The 9762-nt window shown below is 46.5% G+C and overlaps 1 long non-coding RNA gene across 1 annotated transcript; it reads left to right on the forward strand.

Moving 5' to 3' along the window:
* Positions 1–210: 210 nt before the first annotated feature.
* Positions 211–8644, forward strand: LOC134377554 (uncharacterized). Its single transcript, XR_010023539.1, has 4 exons — positions 211–354; positions 7257–7461; positions 7979–8128; positions 8283–8644. It is a non-coding gene; the product is annotated as an uncharacterized LOC134377554 (long non-coding RNA).
* The last annotated feature ends 1118 nt before the right edge of the window (positions 8645–9762 follow it).

Raw genomic sequence — 9762 nt, forward strand, 5'->3', positions numbered from 1 at the left:
CGCATGCGTGGTTGCTCTCCCCGCCTGTCGGTGGGCGTGTGGGGGTGTGGGGGTGTGAGGGCGTGGGGGTGAGGGCGGCGGGGGCTGTGGGAAGCGGGCTCCAGTCCTGTCCCGCTGGCCGGTGGGTTTGGGGTGTCCACACGCAGAGCACGGCGCAGCGCCCTGAGGGTTCCCTGCCTACAGCGGGCTCACAGCCGTGGGTACGGACCCCGCGAGCGCCCACAGCCGCCTGGCCATGCGGACCCGGAGTCCAGCCGCAGGGCGCGAGCAGAATCCCGTCAGTCAGCTTTGCGGTCCTGGCAGGAGGGCTCCAGCCGTGCCACCCGCAGCGGAGTTGTCCAAGTGCATCTGCGGGTAGGTGGCCCGTGCCCTGACTTCCGCCCTGCTGCTTGCGCTTGCGGACGGTGTGGCTTCAGAGACCGTCAGGCCGCTGCCGGCTTGCTCCCCTCGGCAGGAGATGCAGACACCTGCCTTTCGAGATTGCATGAGCATAAGTAAACTTCACACTGTCTCAGAAGAGACAGCAGGAGGCTGCCGTATTCCTTTTCACTCGTGAGAGGTAATTTACTCAGTTCACCTACCAGATAGGAATTTGAAAGCGTTGAACCCTCCTTATAAGAAAACCCATCTTTTCAGTTTTGCATGAACTGCGCAGACCTTTGAACAAGGGTTTACTGTTCCCTGGCCAGTGCTGAGTGAAGCAGCACTGGCAAAAATGGGGAAGGGGCACTTTTTTTCCCTATCATTTAACACCATGCTAAGAAAGATTAAAAATTAGGGCTGTCTGTTCAATATGGGTTCTAGAGGAATTTGGAGCATTCTGTTAAGTATGCCACTCCAAAGTCGTGAACTGATTGGTTTTGTTCTTCTGTTTGCTTTCAGGTTTGGTAAACTGGTGACGAAAGAGTCTGTTATTTTGTTTTACTACTTTACCCACTCTGTTTCCTCCCTAAAATCTGATGGGTAAAAGGGGAACCCCAAAGACTTTCATAGTCCTTCCCACTGCCTTTAGTAGATATTTAATCTCAGTTAGATAAAAAGAGATATCGTATCATAACACCCCTAGAAAAGCAGGTCATACACTTCCTCTGATAAAACAGTTGTTTTAGTCTGTTTATGTTGCTTATAACAAAATGACTGCTGCTTACAGTTTCTGACTGGGAAGTCCAAAGGCCATCTGGTGGTGGCAACAGTGACACAGGGGTCTCACATTGCAAGATGTTATAAGCAGAGAGAGCAGAGACAGACTCTCTTCTTTCAAGGCCCTCAGAACCACGCCCCTGACCACCATTTTTAATCCATTCACTACTGCAGGGTCCTACAATTGAATCACCTCTTCAAGGCTCCACCTTTCAACTACCATAATAGGAGGGATTTCCCTACCTCTTAACAGTCACAGTGGGGGCTGTTTCTAATACATAAAACTTGGGAGACAATTCAAGCCTCAGTGAGTTTTGGGGGAACATAATTCAATCCACTACAACAGTCCAATACCCAGCATCATTCAGGTAGAAAATATTTACATTCAGCCTATTCATACCAAAGTGTGAAATCTTAATGTATAATCAAGTATGATTTAATAAAAAAAAAATTTAGGTGTGAAATTTTAACCTTTTGTTCTTAACTTTAAAAGGTCAGAAAATAGATGATAAAATCTGTAGAATAATAAACCTCTGTGCTTCTATTTAATAAAACAGAGTACATCTATAAATTTTCAAGAGTTTTTTTTTAGTATAGTAAGTTTATTTTTCTATATGGAAAAAGATGAAATAAACTTATACCTCTAGTAATGGACAGAGTGCTTTCCAAGGGCAGATGAGGTTGAACCGTATGACGTTGCCAATGTTCAACTAAAATAGTTGAACCTAAAAACTGTAATTTTATATAGTTCAGCTTGTACTTGTATGTAAGAAATTTTTCTTAGAAAATAATATTGAAGGTTTACGGATGGGGTATGGGCCTTTTTATTTCTTGTACCCTGTAAGCCAAGCTTATTTTCCTAAAAAGTACTGCACAAAGTTTATTTGTGACTTAATAGCCCTTATGGAAATAATGCAATGTTTAAGGCTCTGAAGTTAGACTTCCTGGGTTAGAATTCTGGCTCCACTGTTTTGTAGCTGCAGGATTTGGAGCAAGTCAACCTAAACTGTGTTTCATGTTCTCAAATGTGAAAATTGAGATAATAGTTTCTACCTTGCAGGGCTGTTATAAGGATTAAATGAAATAATATTACAATCAATCCACATTTTCCACAGGTTCTGTATTTGCAAATGCACCAACTCACGAAAATTTGTTACCCCAAGATTAATACTTGCCGCATTTTCGAGATAATTCAGAAACCTAGGCAGAGGATTGAAAAATTTATGCTCGCATTTGAGATCAAACAAGATGACCCTCTGCATTCTTGTTTCAGCTCATACTGTTAACAAATGTCCTTTTCATGGCCTATTTAGTGCCATGTTTTTCACATTTTTGTGCTTTTTCTGTTGGTGACTTCGCTGTTTTTTGTGGCCCCCAAGCACAATGCTGAAGTAATGTCTGGTGTTCCTAAACACAATATAGCTGTGATGCGCCTTATGGAGAAAAAACATGTGTTACAGATGCTTCATTCAGCCATGAGAAATAGGGCTGCTGGCTTTGAGATCGATGTTAATGAATCAACAGTATGTATTAAATAAGGTGTTTTAATATATATACACATATAAAACAAGGTTATGTATTGATTAGTTGACAGAATTGTTATGGCCACAGGCTCACAGGAGCCTAACGTTGTATTTCCTGCAGGAGCAGTACTTCAGCGTTCACTAATTCCATGTTTGTGCTGACTTTATAGAACAAAGCCACCCCAAGTGACAAGAAATGACAGTACATGTAAACGCTTAGAACAGGGCCTAGCTTATGCCAAGTGCCAAATCAATGTTGGTTTTTATAATTATAACAATCATTGTTCATCACATTCCATTTCTGATCTGGATCCCTCTCTATCCCCATCCTAGTGAGTTACCGAGCTCTCTGTAAGGAAATCTAAAGTGGGCCTTTTCCTCTTGTGCATAAACCCAGAAAAACTCAACGTGGCCTTCTACTTCCTTGTTCTTCCTGCTCCCAGCCACGTAGCTTTCCAGAGCCAATGACCCTCCCCAATGCAAGGCAGCCCCAGGCACAAAATACAGGGAGGCTCCTAGTGGAGAGAGACAAGGTGCTTGAGTAAATCTCATCTCTCCCGTCTGCACTGAGATGAGCACCTTTCCTGACCTGCTGTCCTCCATCCTGCTAGGAAGTAGTTTCATAGACCATGGTCTCCACACCAGAAATCAGCCCCTGCAGCCTGCTCCAGCCTCTTTCCTTGCCTTGACCTGCGGGAAAGCAGAAGCAAGAAAGGCAAAGACAAATTCAGAGAAGAGTCTCATTTCTGAAGTGGAGCCCACCCCCAGCCATGCCACGCAGTGGCCATGGGAGCTAGGGAGTTTCATCCTTTCCTCAGGCAAGCCCAGGCCCAGCCCACCGTCCAGAGCCCTACAGAAGTCCATCCCTGAGATGTGAATGGAACCCTGCCCTGCAGGGACCCCACCCAAACCACCCCAGTCAGGTGACTGGTGAAAGGGGCTGGGTTCCTGGAGGATTTCTCAGGACAGGAGCATCACAGAGGTGTGTGGGCACCTTTCCCCAATGGCAATGTTTTAAGCATTTTGAAACAGAGGTAATGTAGAACCTTGACAGCCACAGTCTTATATTGTCTTCCCATCTCTAAGATTTCATGCTGTACTTGGTAGAAAACATCAAATGTGTCAAACACTCTCATGTGACAGTTTAGATAGGAAATTACACTTGAAAGTAAGTCTCTGAATGGTGAGAAATACATTTTAAAAATGTGCACAACCCATGAGTTTGGGATAAATCTAATACTATTGAGTCACTGGTCTTTTGCTGCCTTTCATAAGCTTGTCTTAATCGCTTCTCTGAACATGACAACAAATCTTGGTACACACTGTAACACAATAGCTATTCTTCCTTAAAGACTGAAGGCCCCAGAACTCCTTGTGAGTGAACAGTCGGCCAGCTATTACCCAGTCTGCTGCCATACTCACCTGAACAATACAGTCAAAGAACAGCAGGACCAAGGCCCACCCCGGGCAGAGAACAAAGACTGGTCATCAACGTGTGAGTGAGAAAGGAGAAATTAGAGATAACTGCTTCAAAGGAATATGACTAACATAAAGAGATGAGACAGGCTTTAGAAAAGCCCAGCCTTAGTTCTAGTTATGCTTTTTACTTTTCCCAAGAGACCTTGATTATTGTCCATTACGTGTTTCAGTGTTTCTGTTATTCCTGTATCCTAGAAACAAAGTGACCTGCTTTGACAGCTGTGGCCATAAAGGTGATACAAGGGACATGTCCGTGGTCCAATTAGAGCAGGAGGTGGCACCCTCCCCACAGTTCCATTCAGGTCAGGAGGGGCAGTGAGACGATTAAGAAGGAAGGCAGACATGTAGTGAATAAGCTGCACATGGTTTGGTAAGTCTGACAATCCCGGCAGACACAAGGCACAGAAATGGCCAGTGAACTGCAGCTAATACCTACAGTCTGGCCCTGCTCAAACCTGTCCTTCAACACGTGGCTAGGGAGGTGATTTCAAGATGTAAATCTGCTCATCTCACTCTGCTGCCTAAAAACCTTCAACAGTTCCCTGTGTCATCAGAATAAAGGCCACAATCCTGACATAAAACACAGAGCAGCCCCAGCTTTTCTGTCTAGCATAACCACATCCTTTCTTTCCACAATACATGCATGTGCTCATGTGTGCACGCAGGCAGGCACACATGCATGTGAACATGTGTAGAAGTTCCCAGACCTAGCCTGACCACCCTGCTCTGAGTCTGTGAAGTCATAGTCCCACTGACGAGTCTTTGCACACACAGCTCTCACTGCATGAAATCTTGCTCCCCAAATGCCTTGTCACCTCCCTCAACTCCTCCATGCTTCCTTTCTTGGACAATTCCCACCTGACCTGTGGGTATTACCTGAGATGTCTCCTCCTCTGGGAAGCCTTCCTGGACCTCTTAAGATCTGGCTCGATGCCCTCCTGTGCTATCCTAGCTCCAGTGTTTCCCCAGGGGGGACCCCACCTGTCACCCTACTGACATCGCCAACCACTATCCACTGCCCCAATAGCTGGTCTCATTCATGTCCAGACCTCTCCCTGGGCATAGAGCCTGCCTGGTGATAGAAACTTGGCATATGATTCTAGAACGAATAAATGAATAACATAACTAGAGCATGTTAAAGAATCTGAGACGTAAATTGCCTCCATATGATATTTAGGGTTAGTTTTAGAGGAGAAAATAAATCCAGGTGTTAGTTAATTAACAATTAACTAACATAAGTGAGTGAGAGAAATCTTGCCCTTGCCCTGTGATGGGGACTGGCTAGGAAGGGAGGAACTTAAAAAAATAATTATAATGGATAAGCAGACTGTAGTTCAGCCAGACAATGGAATATTATTTGACATTAAAATGGAATGAGCTCTCAAGCCGTGAAAAGATATGGAGGAAGCTTATATGCATATTACGAAGTCAAAGAATACTGTATGATTCCAACTGTATGACATTCTGGAAAAGTCAAAGCTAGGGAGACAGTGAAAAGATTAGTGGTTGCTAAGGGTTAGAGAGGAGGGAGGGATAAGCGGGCAGAACACAGGATTTTTAGGGCAGTGAAAATTACCTGTATGACACTATAATGGTGGACATGTCATTCATTACACATTTGTCCAAACTCAGAATGCGCAACACCAAGAATGAGCCCTAATGTGTGCTACAGACTTTAATTAATAAGTATGCATCAGTTAGCTCATCAGTTGTAAACAGTGTACTACACAAATGCAAGATATTAATAAAAGGGAAAACTCGGTGGGGAAAGGGGCTATGTAGGAACTCTGTGCTTTCTGCCCATTTTTCTATAAACTTAAAACTGCTCAAAAAGATGAAGTCTATTCATTGAAAATGATAGGTTCGAGAGAGTTCAGTACATTGTGGCCACTGTCAGGAAAGAAGCGCACATCTCAGTCCAGTTTGCAGCTGGGGTTGCCGCATGAGCCTCAGGAGTGGGAAGGTGCCCAGAGGTCTCACAGAGTGTGTGAGAGGCCGTGGAGAGTGGCGAGGGTGTTCTGGGAAGAGGGGACAGCACCTGCAAAGGCCTCCAGGTGGGAGGAAGTTAGCATACCTGAAGCTGAAAGAGAAAGTTGTGTGTGTTTTGGCAGGCACTTAGAGAGCAAGAGAGAGAGATGGGGTAGGGGAGGCAGGACGGGGCCGGAGGGAACCTTGCAGATGGCGTTCAGGATTTTGAACTGTATCCTCTAAAGATGGGAGGCCACTGAAGGTGTGAGTGTGGGACCAAAGCAAACCTGCAGTTTAGAAAGCTCACTCTGGCTCATGCTTGGAAAGTGGGTCTGGGAACAGGTGTAGCTGAGGGGGACCTGTTAGAGGTACCAGAGGAGGGTCACGGTGGCTTCAACTACAAGATGGAAGTGAACCATCCAGAGAGTCTGGAAGTGGGGTGGACGGCGCTCGGGCCTCAGCTGGGCGTGGAGGCCGTGGTACAGCTGGTGTCCAGGAGGCTGAGGGAAAGGATGTTCAGAGTAAGCGATGCTTGGGAGACATCTGTGTGCAGATAGATTAGACTTAGAGGTTTGGGAGACATCTAGGTGGAGCCCTGGAAGTGAAGAAAACCCCCAGGAAGCCAGCGGGGACAGCAAAAATGCCGGCCAAGTCCTGTAGAGGCTGTTAAGGCGGGGAGCAGGGAGCAGACGCGCTGAGAAGGGGCGCAGCGGGCATCCCATCTGCCCGCGATGAGCGCGAGGGACGGCGAAGTGGCACCACGTCCTGTGTTTCTGTAGCTCTCCTGTCAGAGGGTAGTGAGGTCTGGAAAGGAACAGCTGAGCATTCAGATGGCCAGAATAAACCAGGCATTTCTTCCACCTTGGGCTGTTCATGGGCCCTCACACATGACTGAAGAAAAGATCCAGAAGCTTTGCTACGTGCAGATAAATAAGCACCAATGTCCAATTTGTCTTGATACTTAGCTCCTCTCACTCACCGACCCATATAAACTGTTGAATGATGAGTAGGTTAAATATTTTCCCCAAGGATATGCTCTTGCAGAAAATATACTGCTCTTATATTTTGCTTATATGCATCATTCCAAAGAAAGGCACAAAAGTGATTTTTTGTACAGTTTTGTGTTGGGCTTTATGTTTTTTCCAGGAGAGAAATTTTTGCACCTGAAACCCCATGATGAGAGAAAATGCCTTCCTTAAATCCTGTCTTCAAAGAGAGAGCAGAGAGAGGCTGGAGCCCTGGAGACAAACAGTGTTCCTTGCCTTACCTTTCTGACAACAGCAGGTGTCGCCAGCCGTAAGTCCCTGCTGCAGTCACAGCTATGCTGTGTGATGAAGCTGCCAGTGACTCTGTGAGTGTCCATTTGAGGCCTTCATAAAACCCATGTGCTAGTCCATGAAAGCAAATGAACCTCCCACAAATTGATGCTTTGAATTACTGAGCCAACTAAACACGATTTGGATGTTGCTTGCCTAAAAGCAAAAGTAGATTCAGTGTCTTCATAATTTATTTCCCCGATCCGTTTGTTATATCCCTACTGTAATTAGTTGATGGAACTGTGACCGCAATGTTACACAAATGAGTTTAAAATGTTCCCATGGTAACTGAGGTAACAGCCAGGATGCAATCTATAGAAAAAGAGTGCGTATCGGTGCTACTAAATTGTGACCTAATTAAAAATAACAATCTCGTTTTTAAGGAATCAGTGGAGTAACATACGTAGCTGTGTATTCGACACTTTATTCGGGGAAGAAAAAGATACTATCTCTGCCCTCGAAGAATTTACAAATTAATTTTTGAAATAAGATTTAATCAGGATGAACCAAAGCACGACTGTGTGTAGTGAATTCTGGCTTTGCTGCTTACAGCGTGGTGTGTGCACCAGCAGCGGCAGCCACCCCTACCACCATTGGAAGTGCAGAATCTCAGGCCCCTGCTTACCCGCTGACTCACCATCTGGGGCACCAGGAGCCTCAGGCCAGTGTGAAAGGATCTGGTCTCCTCTGCGGTTTCCACAGGTATTCAGGGGGAGAGGGAGATTCAGAGGCACTTTATCCAAGAGGCAGACTTGCAAAGATACTTACATAAGAATGAGGACTTGACTGCCAAGTTTCAGATGTTTTACTTTGCCAGTCCCTGTTGATTCTGTCCTCTTTTCTCCATCTCCACCAGCTCTGCAGAGCCTCCGCCTCACTCCTCCTTACAGCGAGTGTGTCCTGACTCCCTGCTGGCCTGGCTCTTTCGGCTCTCACTCACTCGTTCCACTGCCAAGGTGACCGGCTGAACTGCAGTATGATGACACCCCTCGGCTTTAACTCCAGGATGCTTCCCCCCCTGCAAACGTGGTCAAGATTGGTCTCCAGGGGGAAACAGGCATGCAGGGATCTGCGTGCAGGAAACAGGATCCCATCTGTAGGGGATAAAAAAGCAGCTGTCAGACAGAGACACTGCAGCACATGAGGCACCGTAAAGGCAGCAAACCCATCCCCAGAGCCAGTGGCCCCGCAGAGGCCTGGGCCTGTATTTCCCACGTGGACCGGTCACTGGATGCCAGCTGCCTCTGGGGTAGCATGCAACCTTGGTGAGGCAGCTTCCTCAGCACGGGGCAGTTCCCAAAGATGGCTCAGCTGGGAGCTGTCAGTGCCAACACCGAAGGACTCATCCAGGGCTACGCATGAGAGGTGCAGTCAGCCAGTGATCACAGAGAGGCCAGCAGTGTGTGGTGCCAGGTGCCAGCCAGAGTGGGGGCTCAGGCAAGGCCATGGCACGGAGGCACTGGTGGCAGCTGCCGCAGCTGGAAAGGGAACTCATGGGGGAACGCGGGGTGGGAGTTCTATGGTGGATACTGGAGACAAAGACCACTGGATTCTATTCACACTCTCAGATCTTTAAAAGCTATTTGGCTACAGACTTGAAGGTTACTTTAGGGACATCTCAATTTACATCAAGGGTGGAGGGGCAGTCTATTTGAATCCTGACTCTTCCGTTTAGTATGACCAGTGTACTTCATGTTTTGCCTGTCTCCTCTTTCTTATCTGTAAGTAGAGAGCAATGATAGTACCTACATCGTAGGGCTGTTGTAGGGACTCAATGAGATCATACAAGTAGAGATCTCAGAGCCTCGCCTTCTACATGTGAAGTGCTCACTCAATGAATGATGCATTTAGTGTCACTGGCTTGTATAAACCAACCATATTTCCCAGCTTGGTCACTTACTTGTTCTGTGACCTCGTGAGAGAGAGAACAAGTGGGGAAAACACAAACTGTAGTGATTTTCCCTCTATGCTCTTACTCAACAACAATCAACACAGAAGACTGACTTCTGAACTTCTGACTTCTGTGACCACACGTGTGGGGATTTCTCCCCAGTGGCAAGCAAGCCAGCAGTTCTTCAGTGGACACCAATGGGTGTCCTCCAATTTGATTCTGACACCATCTACCTGGAGATAGCCCACTGTTTGAGGGCTCAGTCCCCGAGACTGCCACTTCAGGTGCCAGTCTCAAGTCCAGGCTTCTGGAACTTCTGACCGACCAGTATAAGTCAGGGTTCCCACACCCCTTCCTTGGGTTTGATTAGTTTGCTTGAGTGGCTTACAGAACTCAGGGAAACATGTTTACTGGTTTGTTATAAAGGATATTACAGAGGATACAA

Source organism: Cynocephalus volans, chromosome 5, assembly GCF_027409185.1.
Source record: "Cynocephalus volans isolate mCynVol1 chromosome 5, mCynVol1.pri, whole genome shotgun sequence".
Lineage (NCBI taxonomy): Eukaryota > Metazoa > Chordata > Mammalia > Dermoptera > Cynocephalidae > Cynocephalus > Cynocephalus volans.